The sequence below is a fragment of the Grus americana genome, chromosome 1 (genome assembly GCF_028858705.1).
Source record: "Grus americana isolate bGruAme1 chromosome 1, bGruAme1.mat, whole genome shotgun sequence".
In the NCBI taxonomy this organism is placed as follows: Eukaryota; Metazoa; Chordata; class Aves; order Gruiformes; family Gruidae; genus Grus; species Grus americana.
Genome location: NC_072852.1, coordinates 1419224 through 1434185, shown reverse-complemented (window position 1 = coordinate 1434185; position 14962 = coordinate 1419224). Strand labels below are relative to the sequence as shown.

Below are 14962 nucleotides of genomic sequence, written 5' to 3'. Positions count from 1 at the left end.
GGGTGATTTTTCACTTAAAAATAACACAAGATGCACATAAACAACAGGTTAAAAAAAAATTAGGAAAAAAGCTTTGGATTTTGAAAGCACAGCCTGGCACTGCAATAGTTCAATACTCCAAGGTTTTCCTGAAAATTCATATGGCGGCTAGCTTTCTACCCCAGCTTTGACATTTAAGGATTTCTCCACCATTATTGCTCTGTGCTGCTCCTCTGCCTTCCAGCGGTATCAACATCTGAAGCAGCCATTGCCAAACTCATCAAAATAACAGCACCAAACCACACTGTTAATTTTGTGTTTTTGCAAGAGCCAGAAGTTGGTATAATTAGCCTGAATTATGGGAACTGATTCTCTGCACAACCTAAAGGAACCATTAAGCAAGACCAGAGTTAGCTGTGCTCACCGCCATAAACCCACATACGCATCGTCACGATTACTCAGAAAACTCAAGCGATTGGGTACACGCCGAGCTCTGCACTCCAACGGCATCCGTACTCAAGAGCTGAAATATTACAGAAATAAGCCTTCAAGAAATGAATTTGAGGGAGCTAACAGGTTTTGCTCTGCAGAGAAAAGGAAGCAGAGGAGAGCGGGTTGGTGAGGCTCACAAAAGATGCACTCAGAAACCCATACGGTCACGCCGAGGGCCAGGGCACTAAACATTTTACATAACGCCGTGCCGCCGCGCAGGGCAGGAATGAATGCAGCAAATGTGTACACACGGACACACACAGCCTCGCTTCCCAAGGAAGCCTATTTTAATTATAATGGTTGCCACGGTTACTTTAATTCCATCATAGCTCCAAGTAGTCTCACAACTCCAACTCCACACCACTAATCAGGAACCTTGCATAACATTAGCACTGAATAACCCAATTTAAACTAACTTAAAAGCCTGGATTATCGCAGAGGATGTTGATGCAAAAAGAAGAAAAAAGGGAAAAAAACCCCTGTTTTGTTCAGGGAACCACTTCTTCTGTATCTGTTTCCAGCAAACACTCATCACTCTTATCCACGTGGAAGCTATGGATGAGCCCGAGCCAGAGCACAACCAAAATTAAACACTATTTTGTTTAGTTAAACATGGTCCCCTCAATTTTCTTATAAAGGAAAAATAAAGAAAGCACGATGACATCATATCAAGTCAAAGGCACCGAAATAATCACTCCTAGTTATTGGGAGGATAAAACAATGTGGCAATCCTGGAGTAGCAAGCATGGAAAGTTTGGAGTCCACGAGCTGCAGGAAGAGGTTTCAGACTGCAACTTCTAAGTTTCTTCTTCAACCACTGCCCATAGTACGACTGGCAAAGTTGTGTGGAAAATACTCCTGTAATTTAAACACAGCGGCAATAAGCAAAGCTGACCTTAGTCTAGACAAAGAAACTCCCTGAAAGCTATTCTAGCGCTCCTTTTGGGTGTCAGGTCTATAAAATTAGGCAAGGGGTACTGATCTAGCTAATCCAGGGGAAGAGAGAAACACTACACTGTTCCGTCTGTAGTCCTTAAGGAATTCAAACACAAACCTCTCGGCGCAGGACAAGTTAGATACCCGTCACATTAGGATGTAATAGGTGGAAAAAAAAATCTCTTTCTGCTGAACAAAGCCAGCCTGGATCCTCTCCCCTGGAATTCTGAAAGCAGGACTACTTGAGACTGAGGCTTTCCACAGTAGTCAATTACCAGGATAGTAAAGCCAACTATAATTTTTCTCCCTATTAAAATACAAATTATTTTCTTCTTCACTTAATTTGTTTCTGCTCTCTGGAACTTCTCCTGGACCTACAGTACTAATGTCCGTACGGACGCTTTCCTAGGTGCAACAGGATGCAGCTCCATTTCTTACTCTGGAAAGCGTAGAAGACATTACATTTCTCTTTCCCAACCTTAAATGTCCAAAACCCAGCGGTTTTCCCAAAGACAAAACAAGAGGCAGCAAAAATCTGACCTTTAGCGATATCAGCTTTGGAGATCTACCTTGCAGACTGTTTTCTGTGAAGCCGCATACGATCCTGCCTTAGCTTTAAAAGGGGCAGCAGATAGAGAAATTTTTCCACTGTTTGCAATATCACATTAGAGATAAAGTAGATACAGAAGCCATAGACAAGGTCCCAAAAAATTACCAGCACAGTCCTAACTTACTTAAGCCTGGGAACCCTTTGAGATATAGTTTGTGCTGCACTCTCAAGGCACTCCTTTGACTTCATTCCTGCACAGTGAACAACGGAGGCTTTCAAAAAGATTAGCTACTTCACAGTGTCCCACAAAATCCCATTTTCTACAATGTCTTCCAACTCACGTGGCTGGGGATGAACACCACGGATCAAAACCTGCATAAATGACTGACCAAAATACCTCATCATTTGATAAACAAAGCACAGAGGTGAGAACCGTAAGAGCTGGTGAAGTCTGTCGTGTGCAACGTAATGCCTTCAGTTAGCAAACCTCAAAATAGAAACAAAAAAAGCATTTCTACAATACGCAGATACCACTAATTTGACGGGTGTTATGAACACCAGCGACACCGGGGAGGTTACCCAGCAAGGCAGGACGCTGCTCCAGCAAGGAAATGCAGCAGTAGTTTAATAGACTTCCCCTCCCACAATTCTCGTATTGAAGTCTCATTTGTTGTGCTCGCATTTAAATAATGCGTAGATGAGCACAATACATTACAAAGTCAGACAACAAAAATCAGGGATAGGCTGGTATTCTTCCAGTATTTATTTTGTTGCTTGGTTATACTCCTCTCCAGAGTTTTTTTTTCCCCACCAGCTAAAATCCATGCTTATGTTAGGAAATAATGATCATGGCAGGAAAGCTAAGGTCGTAACAACTCCCCCCGACTCTTCCATTTAAGCCTGAAATAAGATTTTCCATGTAAGACTGTAGGTATTTCAGGAATACTTAACAGCGGTGTTTAAAGCACTGCAGTCTAAAACACCTTCATTCTAAGCTCTCCTGTCATCAGTCTCAGTGGCAGCAGGTTAGATCTCAACAACATCCATCAGAGCACAAGAAAAAGATCACAGCAGTCCTAAGAGAGCAAAAGCAGAGGAAATAGGCAATATTCGCACGGAGCTCTGGCACACTAGTGCTTTGTTACTTGATAGCTAGGAATGTCTCATTTCTGGGCAGGTACAAAATCACTCCTAGCTCTGAGAGGAAAGTTATGATGACTTCTACTATTTGATCCAAACACAGGAAAAGAAAACCCGTTGGGAAGGATGCCAGATCTAGGATACTGAAATAAAGTCAAGAAAGCATTCCTTGTTTGCCAGCCCTGGGCCCAGAAGATCGTACGTTCTAGATAAGGAAAAAAGCTGGATAAAAGCTGACAGAGGAAACAAGGAGAGAGACGGTGTTAGCCGGTATTCCGGTCCTTGGGACCTGCGTTTTGCCATTAACACCTCAGAGCTGCAGTACTCCTTCCCAATCCTCCACCTCTGTCCAGACCAGGCTACCAACCGCATCGCCTACCCGCTCCTTTTCAGCCAAGACCTGCAGTCTCCACACTCCATCTCCTTCAGTTTTACACTCCTGTATGAGAAAAAGGATGAAAACAGGTTGTCTGCACACTAAAGTAGCTTCCAGCTCCCCCTGCGACACGGGGTGTTGGCATATCAACACCCTGCCGCTGTCAGGCCTCTGTTGGCACCCAACAAAGAACCTGAAGAAGGATAACCGGCAGCTTTGCAGATGACTGCGCCAACCTCCTTCAAAGCACAAAGGCAATTCGGAAGGTGCGGTTCCAAGCAAGATATTTCTGCGCTAATAAATGTCTGGTGGGGGCTGGCAGCAGGGATGACACTGGGGCATTGATTTTTCCAAGGAGAAGGGAGCAAGAAAAGGTCTGAGGATACAGGTAAATCCATGGTGGAGACGAGAACTTGCACACGGTTACAGAGAGCCTTGTGTGAGCCATCAGGAAAACGACCTTCATGGCAGTATTCTGGAAAGAGTAACGGAATAAAATGGTATTTGTCAAAAATTAGGTAAGGACACGGTAACGGACAGCTAAGAGGAAAGCCTGGACTGGCTTTCGCTGCACAGATGGCCTCTCCAAATGCTCTCAGATACTCTTCCCTGTGGAAGGATGGGTGAAACCTGGATGCAGACTGGCAGCGAGAAGAGTCAGAGGGCATTTGGGCAACACCTTTGTAATCTCTGCTACCAAAAGAGCCATTTCCACTAACATTACTTAAAGGAACCAAAAAGTTCAAGGTCAGATAAACTACTAACTCTGTCTTCCTTGAAGGCAAATAATTCTTTTCCTCCTGCCTCTTTCAAAATGCTGAAGACCAAACCAGGTTCACTCTAAAGCTCAAAAAAATTAGTCCCTACTTTTTCCCACCAAAAAAAAAATCTTAAAATTACACATAAAAAAAGTAATGTGACACATTAAAAAAAAAAGACAATCCCCAGTGAATGCTTGCTTCTTGACATCTTCACTCCCCTTAGATTTGAAGAATTAAGGATCCTTCAACGCGTACAGAAATAACAAAAAACGGGATTTGACACCAACTACGATAACATCTTGAGATGTACTTCATTTTCGGGTTAGTGTGATTCAAAAGATAATCCACTTCTAACAGGTTTGCAGGTCAGAGGATGGGTTGGAGTCCAGGTTTAACTTCACAAAGAGAAATTACTGCCTTAGAGACAGAAAAAAACCACACGCCCAGACCCCAGGAAAGCTTTTACCTCTTGGACCAACCTGGTTGTTTCCCTTCCCCTCTCCCAGCTGGTTTAAAACAGCAGCATGACGTATCACTACTCTATCTCTTGACTTTCAAAAGCAGTCTAGCAGAAGACTAATTCTCAAAGCAGTTACAGGGAATGTCACTAAGTCCTGTGAACTTCTCGCCTTCTCAGCAGGCACGACACATGGCAAAAGCAAGCATCCCCGGTTCGTCACCTCTACAAGCCACAGGAAAGCTGAACAAACAAAGGGAGCACGCAAATATTTTAATTTCTATCACATTTTTCATCATGGGAAGCCAAGTATCAGCCTCGACTTGCTAAAAGCACATAAAAGTAATAATACCTTGTGCACCTGAATCAAATCTTCAAGAGAATCAGCTGCTTTTTACATTACTTGAAAACAAAAAGGATTTTATTATTGACTCTTGAAATCTCACATGCTAACAGCGGATAGCAAGACTGAAGTGAGATTCGATGCCAGTGAAGAGTAGAAAAATTACAGCAGTTTAGTTCTACAGAAAGCCACTTCAATTAATACCTAACTGGTCAACGTGAAATGCTGGAAATTATTGCAGTAATCTCTCATCCCAGAATGCAGAAGGTTGTTGGGTTTAAAAAAAAAACCCAACCAAAAAAACACATCAAACACACATTAGTGCATTTCGCAAACAATAACAATGATCTTGGCCGATACTGAAAAGGATCCAAGCAGATTTCCCCACCTCCATAAACACTAAAGTCATGGAGAGAACACCAAATCTGAGTCAGCAAGCTTTTGGGTAGCTGGAAGGAAAGCTTGCTGGGAACAGATACCAGCATGAACTGCAGTAAGCTGTTTTCCTAAATTGGTCCTTGAGTCATTTTTATGGGAACAGTCCATTCCCTGGTTTTTCTCACATGACTTCAGGATTAAATGTTGATTGCTTTACTTCACCTCTGTGAAGCAAATAACAAGCAAAGCTTCCTAACAGTCAGATGAAGGCATGTTCATACTTCTATTTTTAAATACTTGCTTTTGGAATAAAAGTTGAAATAGAGTGGTTCAGTAGTTCTAGGAAGCTAATTTTTCAACCGACTTTCCTCTTCTTTCTGACACTCACGAAAAATGCAACTGGCTGCCTATTTAAAGCTCTGGCATGAGAAAAAAAAAAAATACCTGGAATTCCAACATTGCCACCCCTGCAATTGAAAGGAAGGTCGGCATGCTGCAGCATTCGAACATTTCACAGAGCAAAATGGTAAAAATGCTATCACAAGAATATTAAGGCTGGAAAGCTGACCAAAAATAAAGAATCCCAGGATGAAGGTCATTCACTGAGCCTGAAGTCACACACGCTGCAAGTAAGCGCGTGCACGCTATTGCTTTCGGAAATACCCGATTCCATCAGTGGACAGAACACGGTTTCAGGGTTGGACTTTGCCGATGCTTTGCTTCCCCTATTGGGAAGCTGCAGAGCACACAGAGAAGGAGGCAGAAGACTTGGAGAAGAACAAGGGCTTCTGGTTAGACTGTTAAATGCTGCCCTATGTAATTAAATTCCGTATTTTTCTTTGCCAGAGTTGCTATAGGCAAGTCTACGCAGGCAGGTGCAGACAGACCGGAGCTTAGGCTGGATAGACAGAAGCCAGCTCTGGTCCAGAAGCTGCAGGGTGGTAGTGTCGGCTCACGCACAGCACCGTGCTGATGCATCCCAAAGAGAACAAGATGTTAAGTGACTCATACCTGACCAATTTGGCATGTGCGGAGCAAACGCAGGGTCTGCCTGCATCTGCTTAGGCATGTCTTCAGCAATGCTAGGCAAGACACCCTCAGTAAACTTTTCACATCTGGCCGTTAGCTGGAAGATCGTCACCTTTTCACGGCTCGCGATCCAGAACTTAGAGAAGCGGTGAGTACTCACAGCTCCAACTGAAGTCCAGGGAAACTATGCTTCAGTAACAGAGTGCTATTTAATAGTGACACAAGACGTCTGGGGAAAAAAAAGGTCAGATCTTCTCCAGACTGGAAATCTCAAGTATATTGACAACTGGTTTTAATTTTGTGCATCGATATCCCAGTTACAAACCTGAGACGAAGTGGTGCCATCTTGCAAAAGCTGGAAAATACAAAGCGTTCAGGCGCTAAGGTAAGGTTTGAGGGTGCAGAGGAACGTTAATTCCAGGCTTTCACCTATCCTTGCTTATTCTAGAGCGCTCCAACGTTAACGTTTGCAGAAAAGCCTTTCATCTCAGACATAAAAAGAACACAAGCACAACTGTGTCATTTGATTCTGAGAAAAGTCCCTGCAAATGTCATTGACTTCAGGGAACTGTTCCACTGGTCACCGAGTCTTCTGGAAAGTCACACGAAAGCCTCTGCTCTCTAACAACCATTTCACCTGAGGCTATAATACTTCTATAATAAAAATTAAAACTATTTCAATACATATTTATATAATTATACATGTTATCTTCCAATTACGATACTATAATAAATGAAAAAACAGTTAAAGGTTCTCTCTACAGCACAAACCATATGAAAGTTCATGCTTAGGGAGAAGTTTTGTAAATCAGGACGCCAATTTAATCAGCACCACGTACGCTTCTGTGGAATGAGAAGTAACAACTTGTGATCGGCCTCAGCAGTCTTCCTTCTATGAACTGAATTTCAGAGTAAGCACAGACTGGATGAGCTGCACCTACAAAAAATGTGAAGTTTCAAAGTTTCATTAGGAAGCCAGAAGTTCATCAGCAGCTGTGTCTGCACGGCTGAATTCCAGCTCTGCTGTAGGAATAGCTGCACAATTTTTGATGCAAAAATCCACCAAGCCAACATACTTAGGTAGCACTGACCTCCACAAAATATAACAAAAAAAAAAAAAAAATTTTCTAAAGGTGTTCAGTACATAGCTAGTGGGCACAAGCACGACAGCAATTTACTGCTTCAAGACCTACAGTGGGGAAACGGTCAGTTGAGAAGTGTTCTCAAAAAAAAAATTTATTTTTTTTTAAATCTTTGCCCTCAAAGCTCCCTAAAGAACTACTATTTCATGTTCCTCTGCCTTATTTTCTCACTTACTGACTTCTCTCATTTCAGAGTTGGGATTAAACTGAAAGCCCAAAAAAGCCTTCCGTTGAACCCAGTACGCATGCACTGAATTTCACTTTCCAGAATCGACTTTGCCTCTCTCGTTGTCCGCAGCACACCTGCAAGCGGGCACTGCACAGTTTCTCCACAGCCGCACAATAAAAACAAGTAAACGGAGTTTACCAAACCTTCGCTCCTTTTTACCTCACCACAATATTTCATCTCAATCTCGAGAAGACCGCTTCTAACAGAAGACTGGATTGCTGTCGCAACCAAAAGTACAAAAAATTTTTCCCTTTCTGGTTGCAGGAGGTGGTCTGTGTCCAGCCCGCGTCACTGACTGACAGCGACTGCTCCTAGGGAAGTCCGGTTGTAAGACTCCCGACCTAAATGTTTGTATTTACAAACTTTCTGTCAAGAAAGACCCTGAACATTGGTAGCCGTTTGATAAGGAAGAAATTAACTGAATTATGGCTTCTCTAGGCTGAAATTGAGGCATTTCAGTGGGATTTGTTTTGCTGCAAATGCTTTTAACTGCAGACCTGAGCATACAGGATTTTGTGCAAGAAATATTTAAAGCTTATTTCATCCTTAATTCACCCTTTTCCTCTTAAGCAGTTTGTTGCTCATTTGAAGCCCTAGAACCTAACAGTTTTGCTGGGACTTAAAGCAAGCAGCCTCCAGTATTTTTATTTAGAGGCTGGCCCTTATTTCTCAGGCTGTCTCTCTGCCATTCATCATCCAGATTTTGTAACTCGCCTATAACTCATCTCTCTACACAGGAATTTAAGAGGACATCGGCCATTGTACCTCAGGGAGGCCGTTTCCTTCACACGACTGAGGTTCTACTCGTGGACCTCTGGCTTGAATCTGCAAAATTGAAGAAGAAAATAAATATCCAAGAAGAAAATTAAGCGGCTGAGTCTCGTACCCTACTGCTGCAGTAGCTCTACACAACATTTGGAGCATTTCTATTCTTTCAGTTCTTCAATTCAACCAATGCTGCAGGTCGCTCGGTCATGTGAGGAAATGCGCCTATTATTGCTATGCTACCTACCTCGTTTCTTTCCTTTAGTTTTACCTCCATCTCCTCCTTGTTTGAGTTAAATCATCACATTGTTTTACAATTCACTAGACAGAGTTAAAAAGAAAACCTAAAAGGTCAAACATGGCTCCGAAAGTCGTAATTGCTTTACCTTGCTCATCTTTCAAGCGTCAAGTCAGGGCCAACACTAAGGCTACGCTTTTAATTGCTTGTAATTTCAAATACCAGGTTTCTGTCCCTCCAGGAAAGATACAAACACAAAGATCATTATGTGTTTCAATTTTTATTTTTTTTTTTTACCCGAGAAAGCAACAGAGGTACGGTGCCTCAGCCTCCTGGCAAAAGGCAAGTTTGCCATTCAGAGTGACAAGGTTTGAGGTTCCCTGAACCACACCTCAGCTTCTCATTTCCAGGTCATTACAGTTTATAGCCCATCATCTCCTCACATTCACAGCCATGCTTTTCCTATCACTTTTTCCCCCCAATCTTCTTTTATCTCCTCTTCTGTTCCCAAGCTTCCATGCCAAAGGTTGACATATTGATCTTTGCACACAGTTCCAAGCAGTCACACACAGGCACCTTCTAAAATTAAACTGTGCACGTTTATAGGGAGACAGACCCACGAGTATTATACGTAATAAAAGAATATGGCCTCCAATGATAAGATTTTACTAAATAGCATTCAAACCACACTCATTACGAGCAGCACTTGGGAATTCAGCCTCGGGGGAAACATTTATTACCTAGCATAAGTGATCACTAGGGGTTAGAATGAAACCGAGAAAATAGAAAACCAACGCGCAAGCACATAAGAAATCCTTAACGGAGCAACACACCTGCCAAAAAAAAATCCCTCTGCCCCACAAAACGATGTGGGAACGTCACAAGGAATTTACACACATTTACAGGGGAAAAGCTACACTTTCATCTCAGGCAGTGAAATCTGCTGGGAGTCAAGGTCAGAATCATCATTTAGACAAGCCACATGAGAGTCATTTATAGTCTTAGCAGAATAAAACCTCCCATCGCAGCTCACCAGTCAGGTGATGTGCCAGTCTAGTGAGCACCAGGCATTTATTTTGATGTAATCACTTGGCTGAAGAATTTTACAGCGAGGAGTTTTAGAAAGGTTATACGCAAGCAGCGGCATTACACAAGGATGCGCACCTCGTTACTGTCTACCTCTATGCCCTGCTTTTTCTGCTTTGCCCACAGACAAAAGCCACAGCTTTCTACAGCCACTGGATACTGCAGAGGCGGCGTAGCTCTGGAAAAAAAGCAAGCTGTGCTCTGCTCTAGCCCACTAAATGAATCAACACCACCGACAAACCAGCAAATCAATCCCTTTCAATTCCAAAACCTCTGTTTTAATGATGCTAAGGAGCAAAAGAACACAGCTTGAAATTCAAGGAGTAAGCTGTGCTTTCAATACTGAGCGACTGGGACAAAAAAAAAAAAAAAAAAACAAACAAAACACCACCCTTTCATTTTGTAAATTGGTATATGCTTAATATAAAACTTCGCAGCTACACAATTGCTGTCGTTTAAACTTCCCAGTATGGTGTACAGGCATTTACTAAGCCTTACTTGCCAAGTAGTTAAGAATCATTAAACCAAGAAGTGCATCTGTTTAAGTATATGTTGTTCTCTCAGCTAAAGAAAGAGGGGCAGAGTTGTCATTACAAGGCTAAGATCACCCAGCTAATCAGTTTGGGAGTCTTAATTAGAGCCCCTTCCTGGCTCCTGCCTCAGGCACACTACTGGCAACACTTCCAGAACTTCTGTGACTTTTGGCCGCTTTTCTCTAGGAATGCCCTAAGAAATAACAGAAAACATAAGCGACCACCCCTCCCAAAGCCAACAAGCAATCATCTAATCATAAAAACACCATTACAAGTTCAAATCTAAAACTGTAAACAATTCATTTGACTCAGAGCCTTGACTCACATCCACGGATAAGTTTAGCCCGGGACAGCAGAAACTGTTACTCAAGCCCGTGGCTCACCCCGCTCTGGGAGCGGGGATGGCAGAACAAACCACGCATCTCCTGAGTCACCCCAGCCAGCTGCCGCCAGCACCCCGTCACCTAGACTCGCACGACAACCGAGCCAATTCGGCATCCAGCTGCTGCCCGGAGAGGCCTTTCCATCCCTCCCATCTCCACCAACCTGCTCGTGTCACTTCTCCTGCACCATTTCCGGCTCTTCCTTGACCCCACGTTGGAGGGAATCGTGCCAACAGAAAACTAACCCAACTTAAAGCAGGGGACTCTATGCTGTTTGAGCTCCCTGAACTGCCTCATCTTGGAGCCACGTGAGAACCTAGCAGGAGGGGAAGGGGAGAAGGTCAGGACACGCAGTCAGAGGCAGGAGAAGATCTAGACCAGCCTTGAAGCTCAGGCTATCAGCCCACGCCTCAGACACAGCTCCAAGACCCACTCACCAGCCCTTCCCCGAGGCAACCAGCTCTGAAGCAGCGCCAAACAAGCAGGGGTCGGCTAAATCTACCTGCGTAGATGCACGTAAAGGTCTCGGCCACATCCATTAGTCAGAGTTAGCTGCAAGAGTCAAGTCCAACGTCATCTCAGAAATGAGGTCTTCTAGCCATTTCTTGAGAGCACGCATCTACAGCAAGAATCCAAAGAGAACAAAAACGTGACAACAGAGATCTTCACCTAGACCTGATGGGAACCACCTCTGCAGGTGTCACGAAGACAAGCCCGGTGTACTTGACTTTGACTTCTGGGTTTGCAGGAGTGCCATCATTTCTTGTGCGAGCAGGTGTGCAAGACTGCGGGATCACGACTATATATCAGCTAGAATATTACAACAAAATCAAGCAATCGCCTAAATAAATAAAAATACAAACTTGCAAAGTTGTTACCACTCGCCAGTGTGGGCACATGCACGGTCCCCACTTTATCATGATAAAATATTAATTGGCCCATCTAAAGGCAGACAGGCATAAGTAAAATACTAAGCCAATGTAACAAGAGTTTTAAAATGAGAGTGATATTAGGTGAAAGAACAGTCACAGCTCTTTACTGGGAACTCTGTGCTTGTGTTAGAACTATGAAATAAACATTAGCTCACACATTACTTAACACGTGTTACAATTCCAAGGAAAGAAAAAAAAAGAAAAAAACCCAGTACTTTTAATATATAAACCAGTCAAGAAAATCTACAGAGATTTTTTTGCCCAGCAAACACTAAAACTACAGTTTACTTGGTTTCACTATGAATTTGATGCGATCTTGCTTATACATTTTAAATAGACTTTTACTTCAGGTACTAAAGCAAAGTTGTGTTGGATTTGACTTAAAAAAAAAAAATTCATCTGCTTTAGACTTACTTTTGTACTAAACCTTCTTTCAACAGATGCTTCAGCTCTGCGTGCCCAATTTTTCAGTCACAGGACCGGGAACAATTTTATGGCTAGCAGATCTGGTGTTTTATTTAAATAACACGGCTTCCTAAGAAACGGCAGAAAGGACTCTGGATTTGTAAATCTGGTAAATGAAATGCCTAACAACCTCTCAAGTCACTGGAAAGCAACAGTACGGGGGAAAAGAAAGAGAAGGAACAGTATGTACTCCCAGATACCCTCCATCAACACATCTCGCTTCCTTTAGCAACCAGACAGATTGTCAGCTCCTAAACAAACTCATCACCCAAAGCAAAGGGAGCCAGCTGGGGAGCTGCGCTGCTCCGTAAGCTTGCTGGCTGTTCCTCCCGCATCCAGGTTTCTCCTGGCATCCTCTGCTGCTATTAGGAGCATCCAGGGAGAGCGATATCAGATTCCTTCAAGCTGTTTCAGATAACGAGCCCCTCGCCCACCGTCAATTCAGTCCTTCCCTCCTAGACTTAGCGATGCAAATGCGTAGTCTAACACTGTGCTCCTCTCACCAGGCAAGAGCTGGACTTTGGGGGGGAGCAAGAGAAACCCCTTTTTGTTGTTTAACAAAAAAAAAAAAAAAAAAGAGGGCTAAGGGAGGAGTTTAGAAGTATTAGAAGTATTAAGCACGCTTGAGGAGAAATATGGATACCCTGAGGTATAGAGAGATGGGATTAGGATATCAAATGGAGAGGGTTCCAGACACTGGAAGTCACAATCTTAGTGGAAAAAAACCAAAAAGTCCTTTACTGACGAACTGACAGGTTTCTAAGGGGGATGAAGGAGCCCTTCATCCAGACTCTTCATGGGCAGACCTTGCCTTAGTGGGATGTGCTCCTTCCCACAGAGCCTCTAGGAGAGGCTCCAGTTTCAGGGAAGCCACACAGGAGGAGATCACGGTTATGGAGACAAACTCCCTCACCCTGGGCCTTCTGAAGGGAGAGCAAGTACTAGAGCAACAATGAAAGAGGGTGGAAGTCCATCAATACATAGATGGAGTCTTCACCCCAAAGTTTCATGAGTAGGGACGTTCCCCTTATGACAGGGACACTTCTTCCCCTACATTCCCCAAAAGATTCTTGCATCATGGGGGGAGAACTTCTGTGATTTCTGAAGGGAAGAGTGCCAGGCACCAACAACTCGGGTTGCTCCTACTCAGGAATCTCTGTGGAAAATGTGTGTTTCTCTACAGCCATCCATGGAGGACAGGAGAGTACACGTGCCTCCCCACTACAGGGAGTATCTACGGCCACGGGTGCTTCCTCCTGAGGAGCTGGACACACACGGATGTATCTACATGAACGGGTCAGAGAGTGGACTTAGGTGCATCTATAGGTGGACATCGGTATATGCATAATCTGCGTACGCAAAGGCACGGGGATGTCTATACATGACAGACACGGGGCTGTCTGTGCATGTCTGAAAGCATTTGTGTCTATAAGGATGTCTACATCTGTACAGCTGGGTGTGGGCAGATGTGCAAAGGTACAAACGCATGCCTGAGCACGCGGCAAACGGGTGCCTATGTGCACAAAGGTGCCGCTCTGCGCCCATACGTAGGCACCCAAGGAGAGCACATATGCCTTAGTGCGTATATACCTATCTCTGTCAGTGTCTGTGCAGCTACAGACATGTGTATGCACACCCGTGTGCGTACACGTGTGTGCACCTGTTTACATCCCTATAGGTATCTAACCGTATGAACTTGCAGGTATAATTCCCCTGCACGTGCAGGTATGTGTCACACATGCATATAGCTATAGCATATGGACACCTATACGCGTGTACGCATCTATATGTATGTTTGTATACGCACTAGTACATTATGTAAGCGTGCACATCCACATCTGTGTACTTACCTCCACGTGTATGAGTTCATATAGACACAAGCGGATGTACACCTATGGCTATGCCTGCGTGTTCACGGGGAAGTACAAAAGTGGTTGCAAACACACGCATAGCCAGCTCCAGTATGTGCATACATACCTCGGGGGGTATGTACACCTAAACGCCATACACATCTAGAGCTGACGTAGCAGTGCACGTAGCACACCCAGGGGGCAGACGCACACTTGGGCACGTGCTCACAGCACAGGCACGGTTCAAGGGGCTGGTGTGTACCTGCCACACCCATAGGCCCACGCCCAACGCACACGTGTTCCACGTGTTCCCAGCATGCATCCATACACTGCGACGGGCAAGCGCCAGGACAGGGGCAGCCCTGAGGATGGGGCAGCCCGTGCAGAACCCACCCTTGGGTGTGTGCGGGTGTGTACATCCAGCGTGCACACTGGGTACGCCTGAGTATTCCTCCCATACTGATGGGACAGGCATCTCTCTGTACATTTTTATCTGATGCATATCCGTATTTCCAAGCAGATAACCCCAGGGACGTGAACCCAATGTGAACTCTCACACACCCAGGAGCTCGCGTACCTGGCACGTACTTTTCCCACAAACACCCCCCCACCCGGGTGTGCAGGAGCGTGGTGTGTACACATACACCCAGCATGTACCTACGCTCCTTGGCAGACGTGAGTGTGTAAGCAAGCACATACCCTACAAGGCACACACACCTGCAGGCACACGTACAGCTGACACGGACACCCAGGGCAGGATCACGCTGCTCACACTCACCCGTGGGCATATCCATACTGCTTGTGTGTGCATCCCACGCGAGGAGCAGACAGGACCCCACGCCCCCAGAGAAGTGTGTCCCCAGAATGCAGCCACGGCACGGGAGCACCCCCACGGCCA

The 14962-nt window shown here is 44.5% G+C and overlaps 1 protein-coding gene across 1 annotated transcript in view; it reads right to left on the bottom strand.

Moving 5' to 3' along the window:
* The window catches only part of AHCYL2 (adenosylhomocysteinase like 2), a 109266-nt gene that overhangs the window by 93576 nt on the left and 728 nt on the right, over nucleotides 1-14962 (bottom strand). The gene's annotated exons all lie outside the window — the stretch shown is intronic.